Source organism: Papio anubis, chromosome 7, assembly GCF_008728515.1.
Source record: "Papio anubis isolate 15944 chromosome 7, Panubis1.0, whole genome shotgun sequence".
NCBI lineage: Eukaryota > Metazoa > Chordata > Mammalia > Primates > Cercopithecidae > Papio > Papio anubis.
The window spans coordinates 154,379,655-154,398,841 of NC_044982.1; the positions used below are offsets into that span (position 1 = coordinate 154,379,655).

The 19,187-nt window shown below is 54.1% G+C and overlaps 1 protein-coding gene across 1 annotated transcript in view; it reads left to right on the forward strand.

Moving 5' to 3' along the window:
* Positions 1–1,715: 1,715 nt before the first annotated feature.
* The window catches only part of APBA2 (amyloid beta precursor protein binding family A member 2), a 233,613-nt gene continuing 216,141 nt past the window's right edge, over positions 1,716–19,187 (forward strand). Inside the window, exon 1 of the mRNA XM_031668991.1 lies at positions 1,716–2,006. The gene's annotated coding sequence lies outside the window, so the exon portion shown is untranslated. The remainder of the gene's footprint in view (positions 2,007–19,187) is intronic.

Genomic DNA, 19,187 nt, shown 5'->3' on the forward strand with positions numbered 1-19,187 from the left:
GGTGGGAGTCACTGTTCTTGGCCCTAGGCCTGTACCTTTCATCTTGTGGACTGTGGACATCAGCCATTATCACTCCCGGGTGCTGCGATGGGGTTTAATTTCCAGTGACTGGCCCAGAGCCTGCTCATGGGAAGATCTCAAGGGAGGCTGTTGAAGGAACAGCATGCAACTGGCCGGCCCACACACATTCACACTGATGGGGGTGGGGGTTTGAGGAGGTGGTGGGTGTTGTGTGGATCAGCTTCAGGCACAGGTGTTTGGTTTCCTATGGGATGTGACCACATAACAGTAAGGCAAGAAGATGACTGCATTTATCTTCTGGGAATCACTTCTTCCTAATTGTTGCTCCCCACTATTGGCATTGGAGAAAGGCTGGCCCACAGGAGGCCGGATGAACTTTGTGTTAGCCAGGGAAGCAGAATGTCCATGCAGGTGGAAAGTAGGCAGTGAAGGTGTGCTCATCTGAGTGGGGAGGGGCATAGGTCCGGAACCTTGCTGGCCTGCCCTGGCCTTTGCCCCTTTGGCCCTGTGGCTACAAAGCTCCCCTACCAGGAGCAGCCCCCACTGGCCACTCTGGCCCTGGGGGCCTGTGAATGTTTGGTGGGGGCAGGGTGTGGAGAGGCCAAGTCCACACTGTATCTAACCCTAGACCATCTCAGGATTCAGCTTCCCCCAGCCCCTTCTCCTCAGGGTCTCAGCTCTGGCCCTCAGGGCAGCAGGAGGATGCGCTCTCCTTACCCCCCAGTCCCCCTGCCCTTCTGTGTCCCCCCCAACTTCAGAACTTTCCATGCCACAGCTTCGCCTAGTCCAGCCACAGGAGAAAAGAAAACGAGGGCAAATCACCACGATTTGGGGGTGGGAGGCAGCTGAGCCCTGGTTCTGCCCAGACAAGGCGCCCTGTGCGTCTCCCACGGCTTATCACATCTGCCTGGGACTCAGTGAAAGAGCCAGAGGGCCGAAGGTGACACCGGAGTCTCCAGCACGACCTTCGAGGGCCTCCAGGGCATTTCTCAAGCAGTAGGTGGCCGAAGACTGGCTCCCCTGGGGATGCATGTGAGTGTCTGGGAGTGTGTGCTCCCCAGGGTCCCGCGGAGGTCAGGGTCCTCTCCATTTAGGACAGCAAGGAGAGAAAGGCCTGGAGTGAGGCCCTGGGGCTGGGGGCTAAAGCAGCACAGAGTATCAGAAACGGGGTGCTGGAATGGTTACCGGGGACCGCCAGGGAAGACCTGGAGTCCAGCATGCGCCTAAGGGAGCTGCGGTGAGAGGCAGCAGGGGGCCTCCCCTGCCGGATGGGGCTTTCGGAAGAACCCAGGGTTCTTCGCTCTAGGGTCCCCTATTACAGCTGCGCGGCGCGGCGCGGCGGCCCGGGCAGGGTACGGAGCCTCGCGTTCACCGGCTCTACCTGCGGGACCAGACCCCTGCAGCTCCCCAGCCAGCAGGGCCAGGGCACGCCCGGGAATCTGTGTGCTCCCCAGGACCCGGGGCGTTCGGGGCGCCGCGCCTTCCAGCGCCTGGGTTCCAGCCCGGGTCCCGGATACCGGCCCGGCGGGACCCAGGTTCCGAGTGCACCCTCCTGCCCTGCCGACTGCCCCAGCGCCGGGGCCAGGGGGCGCAGGGCCTCGCGCACGCCCGGCCTGGGTTCTTCGGAATTTTCCCTCTCTTCCCGGCGCGCGATCGAGCCGGGAATCGTTTTCCGGCCTCGGTGTGCCCGGCGGGGGTGAGGCGGAAGCGGCCGGGGCGGGGGCGCGGGCCCGGCAGCCACAGGCCGGTGCGGGATGCGCCCCGCAGCCGCGCCGCGTGCGCCCGGCAGAGGCGGCCCTGCGTGCCGTACGCTGCGTCCGGGGCGCGCCCGCCGCTATTCGGGAAGCTATTCAGCTTCCCGGGCTCATTAGCAGTCGCGGTGTGCGGCTCGGCGCGGGCTCACAAAGAGCTCGGCCTCGCGGACGGAGCCGGCGGCGGCGGGGCGGGGACGGCGGCGTACCGGGGCAGCCCAGCGCCCTGGCCAGGTAAGCTGGGGAACCGGGGCTGCCTGACCCGCCGGCGGCGGCAGCCTGGGGCCGCCCGGGGCGCCGCGAGAACCCGGACGCGTGGGGGGCGGCGCGGAGGTTGCGGCCCGAGCGCTCCCGGGCGCTGCCCTCCGGGCTCGGCGTGGCTGCGGGGCGGCCGCCTCTGGGATCTGGGGGTACAGCCCGGCGGCCCCACTCCTCTCTGACCGGCCCCTTCCCCCTCCCACAACGGGAGGGCGGGCGGGCGGGGCGGGGACCAGGCTGTGGCTCTCGCATCCCTGGCAGGGGGGCACCGCGGCAAGGGGCCATCCGGCGCGGGCAAGAGGCGCTGTGTGGCGGTGCTGTCCGCTCGGGTTCTGCCGGGCTGGCCGGGCCGCTTGGCACCGGCATCAAGTCCCCGTGCCGGGCGGCAACTACTGAGTTTGGGTTCGCCTCTGGGTTCGCTGCCCTCGGAGAACCCAAGCCCAGATCTTCGCCCCCTTCCTTTTCCCTTTATAATAAGGCCCAGAGGGAAAAACTTATAAATTAAAAACCCCACACCCCGTTGCCCCTGGGCTGCAGGTGCCCGGTTGGGGGCACGGCACGGACCTGCCCCTTGGCCTGGCCCCTTCCCCATGGCAGGCACTGCCTGGCAAGGCTGCTGGCGGGAGATCTGGCTCAGATGGTGAAGGAGAACATCGAGGCCCCCGGTTCCCAAGCAGGGCTCCATGGGCCCGGCGGCGGGCCTCGGTGTGCCCAGGCGGGGAGGGGGCGAACTTCCTTTCGCCAACGCCTGCCAAGGACCCCCGTGGAGAGCAGAGCCTTAGAGGAGCCTGCTGATCTTAACTTCGTATTTACTGGCAGAAGGAAGGCTTAATTTTTCAGATCTATTTAGATAGGACCTGGCAGGCACCAGACGTAAATCTGTGGTTGAGTGCAGTCAGCTCCTAAATGGGTATGTGGAGGGTGAGGCACCCCAAACTCGACATCTTGCGTCTGGCACTGTTTTTGTGCTAAACTGCCTCTGGCCTCTTCAACCTCCTGTGCCTCTTTCTGTTTTTGTTTGTTTCTGTTTTCCTTCCTCTTTGAGAAAGGACAGTGGTTTTAGAAATGATGACCGGAGAGCTTTGCAGATTGAAGTGGGACAAGTTTTCCTGAGGTGCATGTTGGCAGGTGCCAGGAGCCTGCAGGCGGCGTTTTCTCAGGCCTCTGGGTCAGGGTCCCTCCAGTGAGGTGAGGCAGGGGGTTCTCCCTTCCCAGAGGTGTGGCCACTATGCCGAGGACAGGATCTCGGTTTCCGAGTCTGGGGCATCCAGGATGCCCTGCCCTCTGCACTGATTCCTGGGTAACCATGGGAGCTGCTCCCCTCTGCAGCCTGGGCTGGAGGGAGTCTCCTGAGCTTAGGATTTGCGGGACAGGAGGGCCAGGGTGACACGGACCTGGAACGCTGGGGCGCTGGGCAGTGTCCAGGGCGTGCGTGGATGAAGCTGGAGCTTGCGGCTGTGTGCTGGCAGCCCTCCCTCGGTGGGCTCTAGCAGCATTGGCAGGGGGGCCCTTGGAGTGAGCTCCATGGCTGGGCTGGGGGGTGATGGCACTAGCGATGGGGCACCGAGTCTTCCCTCTCATTTGTTAGGAAGTGCGGTTTGTGCTCCTCCCCACTGTCTCCTGGGCTCATGGGATTTGAGAAGCTGCAGGCTGAGTCCCACGGGGTGTGAGTATGTGTGAGCAGGAGAGTTGGGCGGGCGCTGGAAGGAGGTGAAACTGGTGACCGTCAGCTCCTCATTCTCTTCCACCTTGCATGTTTTCGCTGACACCCCAGACCCAAGCTGTGGCCAGCTAGTTAACTTGTTTACATAACCTTCTTAAGTAGTTCTAACCTTTTTTTTTTCCCCCCAACAAAATGTTAGTTTTACAGGCATAATTGGTGGGGATGGATTGTGAAATGGAGGTGCATAAATACCTAGTTTGCCAACTGAGCTAAGAAATACTGAATAAAAATAAGAGATAATTGTAAAAGACACTGATCACACCCCTGGAAGCCGAGAGGGGTGATAAGACACCTTGATTTTTTCTAGACAAAACTGAGGAAGTCAGAGGAAAAACAGTTGATGGTGAGGTTGGCATCAGTCTGGGCTTTGTTTGGACTGGGCCACGGTGGCTGCGGTGAGGGCTGTTGTTGGGGAGAGTAGGGGCTGAGCCTGGCTGCAGAGGTCCCCTCCAGGCCTCAGCTCCTCTCCGGCGCTCCTCGCTGTCCTCTGCCACGCATACCTGCCCCGGTGACTCAACAGGTGTGGGCTTCAGGTGACACCATGGTCTGAAGTCTTGGAGAAACCTTTACTGTCCAGGGGAGAAGAGGACTGGCGATCAGTGGGCATCGAGACCCTGCACACATCACTGGGTGGCTTGACTGGCTTCGGCAGAGATCACATGCCCTGCCTTGCAGCCTGGTCCTTAGAGAAACAGAGAGAGTGGAGAGAGCTCTGGCCTGGGCGGCGGGCCTGGCTGCACCACTCACAGGCTGTGTGCCCTCCCCGCACAGTCTCAGTTCCTCACCCTTGCCAGGTGGCCGTGAGGACTGGGGACGTGGAGGCACAGGTAGGGTGTAAGGTAGCCACTAACAACCAGGCAGGTCTCCCCAGTATAGGTGAAGTTTGAGACGGTTGCTCACCCGGAGGCAGCCTGTGTGCCCGGCGGGGGTTGGAGGTGCTCATTGTTCTCTTGGATGGTGGTTGGGCCGAGCGCCCACAGGGAGGCTTCTCTGGCTCCTTCCTTTCCCAGAGCTCCTCCCCACCCCCCTGCCGCCCACCGCCTGGGTTGGGTCCAGCTCGTGTCTCAGAGCAGCCTGCTGGTACAGGCTGAGTCAGCTGTCGTGGGCACCATCTTTTCTCGCCTCTCCTGAAGCCAATCCTCCCCTCTCTCCCTGTCCAGACACTCAGGGGAGCCCCAGGAGGTTGGTGACCTCAAGATCATGCAGCCAGGCTCTCTCTGTGGAACCCTACGTACTGGTGGGGTGCGATTGCTGTGTGCATTATGATTTCTGTGCTGGCTGTGAGGTTTCCCAGGTTGGGCTGTGGCATACCCCTGACTCTGCAAGTTGGCCCTGGCCAGGTGTGTCACCATTGTCCAGGCCTTCAGTGTCTTTCCAGTACTTCCTCCACATCCATGTTACTTGGCTGGATTTTCTCAAGTTCCCCTGCTTGCTCCCAAGAATGGCCCCCCCAAGCTGCCCTGGCTCCAGGCAGACAGGCTCCTTGCCCAGATCTGCCCTGGGTTGTCGCCACCCCATCCCCACCTGTCATCTTGGCCCATGTCCATCCTGGAGATCCCAACTGAATGTGGGCTCTTTCCCTCTTATCCCTTGGTCCTCAGATTTGCCAGGCCACTCTTGACTTCAGGCCTTTGCACTTGCTGTTCCCACCCCTTTTGCATGAGCCACCCCCAGATGCCCACCTGGCCGGCTCCCTCACTTACTGCCCGCTCCCTGACAGCCCTACATAAATTAGCGTTACTTTCCCTTCTCTTGTTAACCTTGCTTTGTGTTTCTCCTTGGTACTCACCAGTCAGTGTGTTATTTATATTCTTGTTTGTTTATTGTCAGTCTCTTACCACCCAAATGTAAAAGACTTTGTCCACCTCTGGATCCCCAGTAGCTAGAAAAGTGCCTGGCACACAGAGCCTTAGCGCTATCCTTGGATGAGCGAGTGAATGAGACATGGGAGCATTAGTCTCCTTGCAGCACATGTCCTGCTCCCTGCGCCTCCTTTCCGGGAGCCCCAGAGCTGGAACCTAGCTGTGTTCATGTTTGGATCCCCCTAGAATGTAGCACAGACCCTCACTCAGTGGGCAGTCAGGAAAGAGCTGCAGAATTGTACAGTGCAATGTCAGTTTCACATAGGCCAGAGGAGAACGTGGTTGGGAAGGTAACCAGCCCAAAGAGTGAGATTTCTGATTCTGCACTAAGATTCGTTTTTGGATTTTCAGTTGTTTGGGTTCTCTGCACCCAGGCGGTCCCTGCTGCCAGAGTCAGCTCTGCATCTCCCTGCAGTCACCTCGTATGTGGATGCACTTTGGAAGGAGGCACCCCCACGCCCAGATTCCCTTTCGGCTCCATCTGGATCTTTCCAAACTTGTCTTATATCTAATGTCAGACTCTGTCCCAGGGCTCTCAGCCACTCTGCTTTCCCTTCCAGAAGCCTCCGCCTGCCTGACTGTCTCCTGCCTATGTCCTGGCCTGGTTGGAGGAGATGCTTTAGTTTGATGAGAAAGGGACTGGGAGGTTGGAAAAGAGGATGGAATTTGGAGTAACAAGAGCTCAGCTCCAGCCTGGCCCTGCCGCTAATCCCTGGGGCCCAGGGCCTGCCACTCGGCTTGAGAGTCTTCCTCAGCGTCTGTAATACGCGCATGGGGCCTCTTGCCTGCGATTGTTTCCAGGCACAAACGCGATGTGATATTCAACCAATGCAAGATATTTTATGACAGAAGGGCTCTGTGGTGTGGCCACGTAGCTTCGGGCCTGTGCGGCTTCTCTTACTGTCCTGAGCGTTTTAAGGGTCAGGATTGTGGGTTACTGCTACTGCGTAGTGAGAGAATGCAGAGGAGGCACGTCATAAACTCTAAGGGCTGTTTTAATGTAAGGTGCTACGTCTGTTGCTTTGTGTTTCAAGGATCAAAATTAAGAGAAAAAAATATGGGGTTGAACTTCCTGCATTGAGTGACTGCGAAAATATTTTCATCTCTAGTTTTCTGGAAACGGAAGCACCCCAACATCTGAAGATGGTTTTGATGGTAAAACCCCTGGAGTGAAACACACATCATCGGGCAGTTCTGTGTGTTGAGTTCCATCCCTCTTTGTTCGTCATTTTAAATAATCTTCCAACAAATCCGAAAGGCGCATCTTATCTGAACTTCGAAACGAGGAGGCTGGGGACAGGTAGCTGAGCTGTGGGTCACCTGAGAGCGCTCTGCTGTGACGGGGCAGTGCTGGCCTTTGAGCCTGAGCTGGAGACAGTGTGAGGCCCATGTTTTCTCCCTGTCTCCTGCTGGGGCCCATTTTGTATCAGATTTGTTTTTAATGGGGTGGGCATGACTAGGACTTATGACCACTGGTGGGCACATAAAGGTGCTAATTTTCAGCACATGCCGAGAGACTGATATCTGGCATCGGAGAGTAATGGAAATGCCACAGATGACGTGGGCCCTTCGCAGGGATGGGCAGAGGGTCTGGGAGCTCGCCCCCCAGGAAGATGGCTGACATGGTTGGTGGGACACTAAGGTGTTTTCCGTTTCGCACTTGAAGCCAACGTGGATTCTTAGCACTTCTTGTCCCTGGAATCAACTGTGCAGAGAGACGCTTGGTTCTGAAATTCTCAGGCAAAGACAGTTCTGGGGAAACCCTAATTAGTAAATAGTGAGTCGGAGAACGCTTGACATGTAGCATTTTCAGTTGAGATGTATATGTACAGTCATGCGTCACATGACAATGTTTTGGTTAACGATAGCATATATGACAGAGGTCCCATACGATTATTATGGAGCTGAAAAATTCCTATTGCCTAGTGACATTGTCGTAAAGTTGTAGTGCGGTTACTTTATTTAAAAAAAATTTAATGTAGCCTAAGTGTACAATATTTATGAAGTCTACGCTAGTGTACAGATGGACTCACCCAGAGAAGTTTCCAGTCCTGCAAGCTCCATTCGTGGTAAGTGCCCTAGATGGGGTACTGCGTTTTATCTTTTTTTTTTTTTTTTTTTTTTTTGATACGGAATCTTACGCTGTCACCCAGGCTGGAGTGCAGTGGCGCGATCTCGGCTCACTGCAAGCTCCGCCTCCCGGGTTCACGCCATTCTCCTGCCTCAGTCTCCCGAGTAGCTGGGACTACAGGCGCCCCCACCACGCCCGGCTAATTTTTGTATTTTTAGTAGAGATGGGGTTTCACTGTGTTAGCCAGGGTGGTCTCAACCTTCTGACCTCATGATCCACCCACCTTGGCCTCCCGAAGTGTTGGGATTACAGGCGTGAGCCACTGTGCCCAGCCCCTGTGTTTTATCTTTTATACCGTATTTTTACTGTGCCTTTTGTATGTTTAGATACATACTTACCATTGGGTTACAGTTGCCCACAGTACTCAGCATGACAACATGCTGCCCAGGTGTGTAGCCTATAGCCAAGGTGTGGAGTAGGTTTGTATGAAGTATGCTCTGTGGTGTTTGCACAGTGATGAAATTTCCTAATGACAGATTTCTCAGAACACGTCCCTGTCATTAAGCGATGCATAACTGTGGGTATGTGTGTGTGTGTGTGTGTATGTATATATGTGTGTATATATATATAATTTTTTTTTATTTGGTTGGTTTTACATTCCTGGAATTCACTCTCCAGCAGGGTAGCTCTAAATATGAATTCCTCTGAACTGTTGCATTGTTAATTTAATAAAAAAAGTACAGTTTATGGTTTCCCACAGTTGGTTTGATTGTCAACTGTCTTGGAAAAATCCATTGTTGCAAAAACAGGAAAACCACTAATTGAGTGAACGCATGCATTTAGGGATGATGGATTTCTCAGGTCTCTCTGGAAGCAAGTGTGTGCATTGTGCAAATAAAACACAGTTTCTGTTTCTCAGTCTTTTGGTGTAATAAGTGAGCCATGTGCTCTAGCATCTGTCTGTATTATCTGGAGCTGGTGGAGCTGTCCCGGGTGTGGTGCAGTGGGGCCAGGCATGTGTTAGGGATTGGAAGCTCTGGGAAGCCAGGCTCTGCCTCCACGCGTGAGCCAGCTGTACAGCGTTACTGCTCAGAGTTTATCTTGACTCATCCCTAGAAGGCACGTGGAGATCTGTGTCTTCTTCCTCACCAGCCACTGAGTTACTGTGGATGGAAGAGATGAGATGTGTGCAACTGTTCTGCTATAGTAAAGCACTTAGTCAGTGCAGTCACCAGGGTTAGGGTGTGTGTGTGTTTTACCAACTTGCCTGCTGGGTTTCAGACACCTGGCACTACCCCCAGCCTCTAACTGATTCTGGCTAGTATGCGTGAAAGCTGTCAGCTAAGTGATGAATGGACGGATTTTGGCCACAGGTCCCTTCTCTTCCCACCTGGGCTGACTGCTAGATTCTGAGCCCCTGAGGCAGGACTGAGTGGGTCACATTGATGGCTGATTCTCTTGGGAATGGCATTGGGTGAAGTTGAGGTTTTCCTGACCCACAGCCCCTACTAGAAGTGGTTTTCTTTCGTGCATGTATTGTGAAGATTCTGCCTGTGAACCTTCTCTACCCTTTGAGTCCTAAGGTTCGGGTACCTGGAGAGGAGCATGTCATCGTTTTGCAGGTTGGGTGTGCGGTTATTGGGGAAGACGTCTTTGTGCTGTCTTGGGTTGGAAGCTTTGAGAGCAGAAGCCCCTCCAGACCAAGAACTCCTGATTGTGCCTTTCCCTTGGGCTTTCACAGATTTCAGCTTCTAAATTAATTGCATTTGGTTAAGTAATGGTTTTCTTCTTGATCACAGGCGGGCCTGTGCTTAATCAGCACTGAGGACTGGCGCTACTTCAGTTGATTTGATACACCCAGAGGCAGCCTCACCTCCAACTTGTCTTGACTTTGTTTGGGGAGCTGCTGTGGGGGACCCCTGGACTGGCAACATTCCCACCCCTCACTTTGGCAACCCTGGCCTAACTCCTTGTATGTGTTGCTCCTTTTATCCATCACATAGGATGGCTTAATCTAATAGTGGAAACAAAGGGGTGCGGAACACTAATGTGGTAGGTCTCACTTTGTCCACCTTTCACTCTCAGTCCTTTGACACTCAGGGACTCTGCAGTGGTAGAACCAGGGGCAGGTACCCTTCGCTTTCCTTACCCCCGGGTCCCTTTGCCTGGAGCTCTGTCCATCCATCCACCCATCCGCTCAGTAGGTATTTTCCATGTACTGTATTCCAGCTTTCTTGTTCTCAGTTTAGAGCTTGGTGGGATCAGGAGGGAGGGCATGGAGGGGGCTGCTGGAGAATGTGCAGTGGTGTTGGACCCCCATTCTGGCTCTGGGTCCAAGGCCCTCCTAGAGAGGCACAGTCTGGCAGATGTGAGAGCCCCACAGTAAGTTGGGGTAGATCATGGACCCCATCCTATAAAAGTGGGTGGGTTTGTCCCTTCAGAGCCCAGGCCCGAAGATCCCTCCAGGCAGAAGGGCGAGCCTGGAGTGGAGCATCTTGGGCACAGGGAGGACCAAGTTTTTGGCAGGAGGACTATGTGGTTTGTGTAGGTCAGAGCTGGAGATGGGGGTTGGAGGGCAGTTCGTGACGATTAGGAGCTTGGTGGCCCTAGAGAGTCCTCGCTGTGGGTTGGGAGCGAAGCAGATGGGCCAGTAACAATGCATGGTTTACCAAGCGAACTCTAGGAGAGTGATTTCTGCAGCTGGCTCCCTAGTGGACAGGTCAGAGCGTGGGAGAATGACGCGGTCAGGGGCTTGTTCAGGGGTGCATCTAGAGGTGAGGGGAGGGTGCAGGGAGGTGCGGGTGGAGGATGCGCGGCATGGGGTGGGGAGGGACTCAGTGAGGATGCAGGAGGGTGGCGGGGGCAGGTGTCTGGCCCAGGCAGCTCCTGCGTCATTGGGGGGCTCGGGAGCCCGCTCCCTACTGTGTTCTGTAGGAGGCGGCGGCTGCTGCCAAGTCCCAGCCTTACGAGTGCGGACGTTTAATTTTACCCTTTAGAGATTTACAGGATTTCTAGATTAACTTGCCCCTGTTCTTCTGCAAGAATGACAAAATCCACGACAAACCATTCATCACATTATTAATTTGCTCACCCAGCCTTAACCTGTGCAGCTCCGCTGACTTACCCTGGGCACACAGGGAGGCCTGGGTCCCGCAGGCAGCTCCAGTGTGAAGGGGTGTGGGTGGCGGTGCAGGTGCGGCCTCACTGCTGCTGGACCCCCGTGGCTGGCCTCAGCTGGCTGGGCACGCAGGCTGTCCTTAAGGGGCTCCCGGTGGCTTTCTGGCCCTGTGTCAGGAGAGGGGACTGCAGAGGGCTTGGGAAAGGGAACAGGAGTGGCAGTGCTGCAGGATGATGGGCTCCAGAGGCCTCTGCAGCAGGGGCAGTCTGGGGAGACATTTGGTGCCTCCTGTCCGTGGCCTCAATATGCCAGGGCGTCTGCAGGTTGGGCCCTCTTCCCCTTTCGGGTGGAGGGAGCTGTTCATCCTCTGGGGGCTGCTGGGCCAGAAATGTCTCTTACCTGATAATGTCAAGCATCAGAGGTCCCTGTTTCGTGGGTCAGTTGCTGTATGTTTTGGAGCTGCAGTCTGTCTGTTTTTCTCACTGGCATGGCGTGGAGGTGGGGGGCAGTATTCCCTCCTGTGAGGCCCATGTGCGCCTCATTATCCCTGTCTGCTGGGACTGTGCTGGACACTGGCTGGGGCTGCCTTTGCTACTCCATGCGCTGTAACTGGAAAGGCCTGCTACTTGTTAGGCTCCTTAGAAATCTGATTTGAAGGCTGGGCGTGGTGGTTCATGAGGTAATCCCAGCAGTTTGGGAGGCCGAGGAGGGAGGTTCACTTAAGCCCAGGAGTTTGAGACTAGCCTGGGTAACATAAGGAGACCCCATCTCTACAAAAAAATAGAAAAGTTAGCCGGATGTGGTGGCTCACGCGTGTGGTCCTAGCTACTCGGGAGGCTGAGGTGGGAGGATTGCTTAAGCCCAGGAGGTTGAGGCTGCAGTGAGCGCCACTCTACTCCAACCTTGGTGACAGTGAGAACCTGTCTCAAAAAAAAAAAAAAAAAGTCTGATTTGAAGGAGAGAGCTCTGTTTGATGCAGGGGTTGAGGGTGGAGAGCACCTCTGTGAGTACACCTTTCTATCATCTTGATGGTTTTAATGAGATATCTAATATTATGCTAGTAGTTCACGTCAACTGATGTTCCAAACCTTCGTTCTTTTCTTTTCTTTTCTTCTTTCCTTTCCCTTTCCCTTTCCCTTTCCCTTTCCTTTCCTTTCCTTCCTTCTTCCTTCCTTTCTCTCTCTCTCTCTCTTTCTTTCCCTTTCTTTCTCTCTCTCTCTCTCTCTTTCTTTTTTCTTGATGGAGTCTTGCTCTGTCACCCAGGCTGGAGTGCAGTGGCGTGATATCGGCTTACTGCAAGCTCTGCCTCCTGGGTTCATGCCATTCTCCTGCCTCAGCCTCCCCAGCAGCTGGGACTACAGGCACCCACCACCACGCCCGGCTAATTTTTTGTGTTTTTAGTAGAGACGGGGTTTCACTGTGTTAGCCAGGATGGTCTCGATCTCCTGACCTTGTGATCTGCCTGCCTTGGCCTCCCAAAGTGCTGGGATTACAGGCGTGAACCACCGTGCCCGTCCTCTTTCTTTACTGTGATGTAGAGAAACCAAACTCAGGTGTATTTAATACATTCTATTTCACAGCAGGGATCACTGCCTCGCTCGCCTATCATGGTGTGGGGGCAGTGCCTGATTCTGGAGATGGCTGTCATTGTGCTGAGTGGATCAGCAGTGGCTGCTCCGGAAAAGTCCAGTAAAACCCACCTGTACTTGTAGAAATCCAAATAGAGTTTACTTTCCAGTGGCCACCCTTTTAAGTACAATTAGACTTAGTTTCAAGGAAGTAACTGGAGATCTAATACATTAATTTGGGACTGATTTTTGCCCCACCCATCCAGTCTCTGACAGTGGTCCCCAAACTCTCCATCATGTTCCTTATTGGAACCTTTCAGGCTGACATAGGCTTAGAGTCCGTTATGGGGTGTTCAAGGTCCAGAATTCATGTCGCCTGATTGCTTGGACACAACTGGACCTCACGTCTCCGGCCCTGACACCAGAAACTAGGCCTCCATCTGCCAATGTCTCAGTGGAATCTATTTTAACAAATGACTCATCTTAAAATAATGCACTACGTAATCAACAAGAAAAGGAGAGAACACCCAGTAGGAAAATGGCAAAAGACACGTCACGTGCGCGTGCACACACACACACACACACGTCCACTAAAGAGATGAAAAAGTACTCCACTCCATTAGTCATCAGGGAGATGCAAAATGAATTGTAAATGGGACACCATTCCACACCCACCAGAATGGCTAACATCAAAAGAGCAGAAAAAGCCGGGTGCGGTGGCTCATGCTTGTAATCCCAGCACTTTGGGAGCTGAGGCGGCTGGATCACCTGAGGTTAGGAGTTTGAGACCAGCCTGACCAACATGGTGAAACCCTTTCTCTACTAAAAATACAAGAAAAATTAGCTGGGCATAGTGGCGGGTGCCTGTAATCCCAGCTACTTGGGAGGCTGACGTGGGAGAATTGCCTGAACCCAGGAGGCGGAGTTTGCAGTGAGCCGAGATCGCGCCACTGCACTTCAGCCTGGGCGACAGAGCGAGACTCCGTCTCAAAAAAAAAAAAAAAAAAAGGCAGAAAATAGCAGGTGTTGGTGCGGATGTGAGACAAATGGACCTCTGATTGCTGGTCAGAGGAGACATCCGTACAACTGCTTTGGGAAGCTTTTTTTGTAGAATTAAGTAAAGCTAAGCTTACAAATACTCTGTGACCAGCAGTCTCAATCCAAATGAAATGGAGTAAAATGGGCATATGGGCATTAGTGGCCTTCAAATGACATCAGGTTCTAATCCCTGAAACCTGTGAATGTTACTTTATACAATAGTGGTTTTGCAGATGTGTTTAAGGATTTTGAAATGAAGAGATTGTCTTGAATTATCTGGGTGGGCCCTAAATGCCATCCTCAAGGATCGTATAAGAGAGAGGCAGACAGAGATGTGGCCAAGGAGGCAGAAATTGGAGTGATGTGGCCACAGCTCAGGGAATGCCGGCAGCTAGGAGAAACTGTACAGGGCCAAGGAAAGGATTCTCCCCGAGTACCTCTGGAGGGAATGTGGCTCTGCTAACAGCTTGATTTCAGCCCGGTGAAACTACTTGCCGACTTCTAGCCCCCAGAACTGTGAGAGAAGAAGTGTGTTTTCAGCCACTCAGTTCTGTGGTCATTTGTCACAGTAGCCGTTGGAAAAGGATACAGCCATCAAGAGACACACGGAAGTGTCCATAGCAGTGTGATGGTAACTGCCAAAGTGCAGATAAACCAGATGGCTGTCCGCAGCCGAATGGATCAGTACCCCGAGCGTCTTCTCACAGGGCGCACCGAACGGCAGGCTGAGAATGGGCACTCTGCGGGTGTGTGCCAGCTGTGCGGATGGGGCTGGCCGCGTGACGTGGAGCAAAAAACCCCAGATGCTAGACTGCATACTGCGTGATTCTGTGTCTAGGAAGGGCAACAGGCAAGCGTCATGGGTGGAAGTCAGGTTGCCCTTGGGAGATGGTACTTCGAGGAGGCCCAGGGGGAGGAAAGCGCAGCTTTTGGAGGTGCTGATAATGTCCCCTTTCTCTATCTTGGTTTGCATGGGAAAGTTCCATTTATGCTATGGAACTTTTGTGTGTATATATATTGTGTGTGTGTGTGTGTGTATATATATGTATATTTCAAGAAAAGTATACAAACAGAGCAGTTCATCATTTTGGAGTTTTCAAGGTGAAATTTGAATGGAGTGAGTCATGGCTTCTTTTACTGCCAGAACAATACTATCAAAATTGAGATTATACTTAATGTGAGATAATTAGATTTTGCCATTGCAACAAATGCTTCTAAATATTTAGATGCACACTACGTTTTCTAAGTGAGATCAGGGTACGTAAACCTGTGTAGGACACTAAGATCTATATAGATTTCATTGGTGTAGATAAGTTATCTGCAGGAAATGTATTTTTATTTCTGCATATAAAAGAAGCTGTGCTTTTAAAGAAAACTAGACCCAAGGAACCCAAATGTTTAAGTATCAAACGTTATGTGGTTGCAGTTGAGTGGGAAACCAAAGAGCTTTAAGAAGAGCAGTTGGGGGGAGATGCTACACGTGGAAAACTCCTCAGGGCAGCCCCATGTCCTCGCAGCCCAGAAGTCGTGGGTGGAGGTTCTATGGCACCACCTGGCCACCTGCCTCCCCAGGCAAGGGCCCAACCCCTCAGGTCCCCAGAGGTGCCCTCTCTCCCTTGCCCACATCTGTCCCTGGCCTGCCTTCCCTGCCTCTTCTACCTCTGAACTTCTCATCTCTCTGGACTCTACTTTGCCTCTTCCCGGTTGCCCCCCGAGCTCTCATTCTGGCTGTGAGCCCACCAGGATAGGGCCACGTCACTGAATTCAGAGGAGAGAGACTCTTTGTCCGACGACTGTGGACCTTGTAACCACTGAGCTTCATGGGCCACAGTGTGGTTGAGTGAGCACAGCCATGGCATGGGTTCACCTAAGGCTTTGTGGAGGCCGTGAGCACAGCTGTGGTGTGGCTTCACCTGAGGCTTCCTGGAAGCCATTTTGCATTGCGGCCGGTTGGAGGCCTCCACATGCTCTGGGAGTGGTGTGTGCCTGGCCTTGCTCTGTACAGCTCATCTGTGCATGTGAGTTCACTTCCTCCTCAGCCTCCTATGGAGGCACTGGGAGACTTTGGGCTGGACACGCGTGCAGGCCTGGTCACGGCATTCCTGTAATTGTGCTGTCTGCGAACTGTTTCCAATTCATAGGTCTAAGGGTGTAGAAATGCAGAAGAGCATGTAGAGACCTTTGTGGTTGCCTCTGTGTGTTGGATCGGATAATAAAGTGAGGAATGTCTTTAAAAAACATTCGTTTAGGTAGTAATTCAGTTTTATTTTATTTTGCAAAAGTAGAGATCTGTAATATACTGGGAAAAAACCAGTCTTTCCCCCTAGATGGTTTGCGACACAGTGGTGTGAAGTGTGGGAGAGTGTGTGGGGAGAGGCGAGGAGGAGGCAGGGCAGGGGTGGAGGGTCAGAGAGCGGGAGGTGAGGGACCCCCGGGAGAGAGGACCTCAGCGTTGTGTCAGTTCCTTTAGAAAGGCCCACTGCCCTGCCCCTGGCTGGGGCTGAGCCCTGGATCCCAGCACCTGGCACAGCACCTGGAACTCGGTAGCTACTCCAGATGAGGAGTTGGAGCCCCACACAGGAGGACTGGGCTGTGGTCACGGATGGCAGAAGCAGATCCTTTGTTTGCACCAGACCTTGACCCTGTGCCCTGTAGGTCCTCCCAACCCTCCTTCCCGGCCCCTCCCTGCCGGACCCAGGCTTCTTCGGGCTCATCAGACCTGAACAGCCTGGCAGTGTGGCTGCGTGGGAATGGGTGGCAGATGCTGTTCTCCCCAGTGCTAATCACTAATGCTGGGCACCGTGCATCAGCGTTGTGGTGACGGCAGCATTGGGTGGATCTTCAGGGAATGTCCCTTGTGCCCTCTCAGGGGCTCTGAGGGTCCCACATGACAGAGACCAGCATCCACTGCCCTGGCCACTCATTCAGGTCACTTTATGCTTGGTGACACGTTGTCGTTGCTCAAACTGAAGCCTCCCTGTGGCTTTGTCATCTTCTTTCCAGCCAAGGGAGCTGTCCTGACAGACTCTCCCTGTCACCTTGGCATTTTACTACTGCGGTACGTTTGGTGACATTTGTAAATGTGATGATTTTTTTTTTTTGCTGTGCCCTTTGTTGCTGTGGCTGCTTCTACAAATGTGAGGATGAACCATCGGGGGCTGCTTCCCGGCGTTTTGAGCCCTTTAGCCTGGGCAGTGCCCCTGTGTGTCCTGTTTCCCTGTCAGGATGTGCTGTCCCATCTGCAGCCTGTTCACCCTGCAAGGACTTCTCTTGTGTGTCTCTGTCCTGGGGCTGACTGGCTGCCTGGCAGAGAGGCAGGCACTCACTCATTTGTATGCCCCCTCACCCAGGTCCTCCATGTAATATGTATTGTAAATTGTATATTTACAACTTACCCTTGTCCGCATACATGTGGCCCACTGCCCTGCCCCTGGCTGGGGCTGACCCCTGGATCCCAGCACCTGGCACAGCACCTGGAACTCGGTAGCTACTCCAGGAAAGTGGTCAAATGGTTTCAACAGCTCCACACCCCATCCCATGTCAGAGAGACTGGAGTACCAAGCGCAGCGATGCTCCGGTGGTCATTCCCAGGGATGTGCATGAAGCAAGCTGGTGTCATGTGATGCGGTCACTGGAGGATCTCAGAGAGATTTTGTGTCTCCAGCCATACTGCAGGCACACTTGACTCTGTCCTAGTGCTTAGGTAGCACAATGGCTGCATCAGCCATCACTGTGACCTGAGGATCTGAAAGGGTGTCCGAGGAGTGGGCCTGGTGCTGCCCCCACCTCCAGACCCCACCCAGCTCTGGGATTTGGGGTTGTCTGAACCGTGCCCCACCCTCCCGGATCCAGTGGGAGCCAGCCTGGCACGACGCGGCCCTGTGGCTTGGGCCAGGCTCTCTCCGTGGTCTCCTGGCTGGCATTTGCACTATGGAAAGCCCCTCTTCCTATGGGCCTGTCCTTGCCTTCAGCACAGCTGGGATTTGGGGTGGGTTTTCTGTATGTGGTGGTGTGTATGGTTCAGAAGCACAGACGCATGACTTCTCTGTGCCCCGGACGCTTTCCAGCTGCATCTCCTGCGTTTGTGGTTGGGGGGGTGGCGTTTTGCTTATTATACCTGGGGAAGGGTTGAGTGGTCCTGGATGCAGCCCCTTCTGATCTCCCTGTGCCGTGGCCACACCCCGGACTGTTTTTGCCCTGGATGATTGATGTGGGAGCTGGACTGTGGCCAGAGAGTCTCCCTGCCCATGCTGGCCTGTGGACTGCTGCCTGGCCACCCTGCGGGGTTGGGGACATCTCAGGAGTGAGCGTTCCAGTGTTTGCAGTGCCGAGGGCATCATGCGGGGTTCTGGCACACACACAAACCAGCATCGGGAAGCCTGGACCCTGCCCTTGGGAGCTTTTGGGGTGTGTGTGTGTGTGTGTGTGTGTTGGGGGTCTGCGGTGGGGGAGGGGAAGAATAAAGGGCCAGATGGGGCTCCAGCAATGTGTGGCAACAGGAGGGAAGATTCAGACCTGAGTGAAGTGGGCATCAGAGATGGGGGGTCATAAAAACCCAAGGGTAAAGGGGGGTGCACTTCCATCCTCACTCCTCCAATGTGGGCTGCACCCAGTGACCTCCGTCCATGGAGCCCAGTGCAGAAAGGAGAAGCAGAAACCCAACACACACTGCCTCAGCCTGGGGCCACGGTTGGCGCCAACAGCAAGTCATGTGGGTGGCACGTGCCCTGGGTGACACGGGGGAGAAGCGCACTTTCCCTCTGTACCCATCCTCCCCCAAATCCATTACCACTACATCATTAGGAGGAAAACTCCAGACAAATTCCGGTTGAGGGGCATTCTACAAAATACTATGCCAGTGCTCTTCAAAATATCAAGTCCGTCAAAACTAAGGACACTCTGAGATGCCATCACAGCCAAGAGCAGGGCCCTCTTCCCTTTTCAGGTGGAGGGAACCTGAGGAGATGCAGCAGCCAAGCGAGATGTGCTGTCCTGCAGGGGGTCCCGGAGCAGAAAGAGGGCGCTAGGGAGAAACTGTGGAAATCCCAGGGAAGTATGGACTTGAGTTAATAATAGTGCATCGAGATTCATTAATTCTGATTAATATACTGTGCTGATGTATGCCGATGTTAATAATCGTGGAAGATGGCTGTAGGTATATGAGAACTCTGTGGAGTCTGCTCAGTTTTTCTCTAAGTCTAGAACTGTTCTAAAAATGAAGTCTATAAAAGATTGTTGGAAGGCAGATTGTGTCCCTCCACCATGTCCCCGGTGATGGGGCCTGAGCTCCAAACCTCACTGTTCTCCCATCTGTCTGAGGACCCTCAGCTTTGTCATCCTTTTTGGTCCATCTTTACTGTTCCCATGAAAACTGGGGGGCAAGCTCGTGTTAGTATTTAGAACATGTATGTTTCAGTGCCCCAAGTTTCTGGGTGCTTGAAAATGACTGTTTCTCAGATGCAGCCTGCCTGGGTGCTGGGGGCCATCCCTGGGAGAGGGAGAAGCCCAGTGACTTGAGCATGGAAGATTTTGAAAACAAAACATCAAAGCCTGGTTTGCTGACGTCCTATGGCCCAGCTCACTTTCTGGGGTGCCGGCCAGGTTCTATGGTCTGATGACACCAGCAGCAGTGTCCCTGGCCTCTGGCTTTCTGTTATGTTCACTAGAAAAGACGAATATGTCCTGTGATGCTCGATCCCCTGGTCAGCCCCTTGGGCTCACTTATAGTCAGTGACAGAGCCTATGTTTTTTGGGGGAGGCGACATTGGTCACGATAG